Source organism: Lipotes vexillifer, unplaced genomic scaffold, assembly GCF_000442215.2.
Source record: "Lipotes vexillifer unplaced genomic scaffold, Lipotes_vexillifer_v1.1 scaffold217, whole genome shotgun sequence".
Lineage (NCBI taxonomy): Eukaryota > Metazoa > Chordata > Mammalia > Artiodactyla > Lipotidae > Lipotes > Lipotes vexillifer.
The window spans coordinates 7,475,495-7,479,225 of record NW_006788200.1 but is presented as its reverse complement, the minus strand read 5'-3'; positions in this window follow the sequence as shown (position 1 = coordinate 7,479,225).

Here is a 3,731-nt window from a genome sequence, read left to right as displayed (position 1 = left end):
GCCCCCAGCCCAGGCCTGAAGCCCTGGAGGACCTGGCTGTCCTCCCCTGGGCCCACCCCATCTTCACGCCCTGCTGCCTGGAATCTGAGGCAGCCCTTGTTCTCTGGCAGGAGGGGAATTTAATGCCGCTGAGGGATGGCAGGTCGACAGGCAAAGAGAGATGAAAGTGTCCACTCTGGCAGCCGGGTCGGTGGCCTCTGGGGACCCTCCCATACCCCCTCTATCTTCCCCAGCCATTCTCCACTCAGTGTGGCAGGAAGAGCCCTCAAGGGGCCCTCAGGAGAGATGTGGACCTCGCGGGACAGGACTCACTGCGGGGCTGTGTGAGCTTGGGGGGCAGCTGGGCCTCTCTGTGCTAATTACCTGCCTGCAGGGCGCCTAGGCCAAGGTCTGTATTGTTAACATGCTGGTGGCTGCTTGTCCTTCCCCCACCTTGGCTGTTGTCAGCAGTGCCTGTCAGCACAGGGTCGCAGGTGGGCAGTGGGGAGCCAGGGCTGGGTGCACAGTGACCTCCATCCATCCATCTCCAGTACCTGGGAGGGAGTGGGAGCTGGCGCTGCAATCAGGTCAGGCCTAAGCGGCCTTGAATGCAGCAGAGCCATGTGGCCATCACCACCTCCTTCTTTGTGACAGCACAGAGCTGGGCTGAGTCTGGGAATAGAGGCTGGGGCCCCAAGCCAGAATCTGCCCCCTGGGCCAGCAGCCCCATGTCCTTATTGGAGGTGCCGTGGGTTTTGGCACTGTGAGGTGACTTTGTTGCTCTGCAAAGCACCATGCCAAGTGCCCCACCCTATGGTCTCTGGTTATGTTGCCCTTTTTTCCTGGGAACAGAGGCAAGGGCATTTGGCCAAGGTCATCCACAAGGGCACACACACACACACACACACACACACACATGCAGAACGTGGCTTTGACACATGGTGACCAAGAAGAGGGGAGGACTAATGTGTCTAGACTCAGACTCCCAGGCTCTGCCCTCTTTCCTGTCCATGGAGGCAACTGGTCCTCCCAAAGCAGCCTGGTGCAGGGGTCTGACAGCCAGGAGCCCGAGTTCTAATCAGTTCCCCTTACCATCTTGCTCTGTGACTTGGGCATGTCCCCTACTCTCTCTGGGCTTCAGTTTCTCATCTGTAAAATAGATAATAATCCCTAAACTGATGACTTCCTGGAATCAAAGAAGCAAATTTATTCAACAAATTGAAACCATGCCAGACTGAAGACAGCCTCCAACTAGCCTTGGGCCAAGGAGAAGTAACCATACAGAGAGCCTAGTTCCTGGCCCACAATCACCCAGTACACTACAGGAGCTGTCCTGCTTCCTTCTTCCTGCACAACACGATGACAGTAAGCTCATAGCATAGGGTCAGAGGCCCAGTCTGGTGTGCTGAGTCAGGTTCAGGGCATGAAACAGGGGCCCCAGTTCGAGTGGGGGATAAGGGCAGCAAGGGACTAGGTCAGGCCAAACCCTGCTGCTCTGGGGGGGAGGGGGCGCCTGGCAGGCGCTGGGCAGGCCGGGGTGGGGAGAGGCCTTTGGCGGCCACAGAGAACAAAGAAGCTGGGGTTGCCAGGATATTCTGCGGAGCTGAAGCCGGTGGTGGTGGGGCTGAGAGAGGGGCCGTGGTGGCCGTGGGAACCGTGCCTGCTGCCCCCATGCCAGCTCCCCCACCCAGACCGGGCCTCAGGGCCAGGCTGGGGGTAAGAGGGGCTGCCAGGGCCCTCATTCTGTCCCCAGAGTTGCATGGCTGTCAGGGCAGAGACCCAGGAAATGCTGCAGACAAAGACCATGGTGCATAATGTCAGCATCACTGAGGGGATCACAGGTGCACATTGACACACAATGTCATAAGCACACACCCAGGCAGTGTCACAAGGTCACAGCATGATCATAAGCCAGCATCACACACTCACATAGAACCCCTGATATCAGTCCCAGGGCCACACCCATGATGCTCACACAGACACATCATAAACCACAGAGGACAACCAGTGTCTTGTCACGGGGTCATGCATGCCATACAGCATCAGTGTTACACATCCAGTGTCACACATCCAGTGTCACACATTCAGCTGTACAACCTGGTATCATACTGGGTCTGTTACAGGATTGAACGTCACAGGATTATACATGCAATGTCACAGAACACCCCAAAGTGTGGGGCTGCTGACATCACATACTAACCCATGGCCACACGAGGTCTCACATCAGTCTACCACACACTGTCACCGACCCATTTTCAAAATGTCAGTGTCACACATAGACACGCTGCCGCACAAGGCCTCACGTGGTTGTCAGGGCCTTGAAGCATCTCTCGCCCCACCCCCAACACACACACAGAGGTACACAAAGCTACATGGAGGCTGGGTTTGTCTCCAGCTCCACAGCCCCAGGTGCACTCACTCCCAGCCTCTCCAGCCACCCACTGCCACCCAAGCCGGAGTATGGGGTGCTTGAGGTGAAGACACCCAGGTCACCAGGAGGTCAGGCTCCCAACTGTAGCATAGGGGAGCTGAGGGCACCCCAAAGAGGGGAATTGGACATTCAGCTCCACAGGGGAGCCCGCCTCTAAGTAGTTCTCTGTCAGACGGGAGAGCAGCAGGGGTGAGCCCAAAACAGAAAGACACAGAGGTGAGAGATACAGGGAGATAGTGATGTAGAGACACAAGAGACACAGAGACTGAGATACATGGAAAGGTGACGAAACACAGAAGAGAGAGTCGGGGACCAGCAGGGACGGTCAAGACAGCGCCAGATAGAAACAGGCAGAGACAGGGAATTCCCTGGCGCTCCAGTGGTTAGGCCTCAGCGCTTTCACTGCTGGGGCCTGGGATTGATCCCTGGTCGGGGAACTAAGATCCCCACAAGCTGCGCAGTGCAGCCAAAAATTAATTAATTAATTTAAAAAAAGAAGAAGAAAAAGAAAGAAACAGTAAGAGACAGACATGCCAGAGCAGGGCCCGGCCCAGGGCTAGGGCAGCAGCTAGGCCTCTCTGTGGAGATGGGGTGGCTGGGGCTTCAGCGAGGATGCACACCCTGGGTGGAAGGTGGGAGACATCTTGGTGAGATTTTGGTGAATAGTTTTAAAATAGCAGCGCCAGCTGCCATTGACTGAGTGCTTACAGTGAACCAGGCCCTTCCCTAGAGTGATCTCATTTCATCATCAGGCAACTTTATAGGGGAGAGAACTATCACTGTCCCCATTTCCCAGATGAGGTAACTGAGGTCTCATCATGTGTTCAACCTCAGTTATCACCACCCCTACCTGGGCCTCCTCCAGACAGAGGGGCTGGCCTACCCTTTCCACAAAGCACAGCACAAGAGGCCAAAGCTGGAAGAGGTGAGGGGCCTCAAGCTCAGGGCTTCTCTGTGTTGGGGGGTGTGCCCAGGAGCCATGGCCGGGCTGTGGGTTGGCACACTAAAGGGTACAGGCTGACTTGAGTCACAGCATCCCCCCGCTCGGGGCTGGCACCGGAGCCGTCCACCCCACACCTGTAGGCATGCCAATGAGGGCTGGGCTGGCCCAGGCCATCTGCGGCCTGTGTGCTGCCAGCAGCCAGGTGGGGGCAGGCAGGGGCCTCCTGCCCAGGTGCCCCCTGCTGGCCAGGCTTCCCACCCCAACTCCTCCAAGGAGGACCCTCCCTGCCCCTAAGAGGTTCTGGAGTTTGCCTTGTGCTGGCGGGGGCGAGGGTGCCCCAGGCTGCAACACCTCCCCCTACTCCCCGCTGGACCGCAC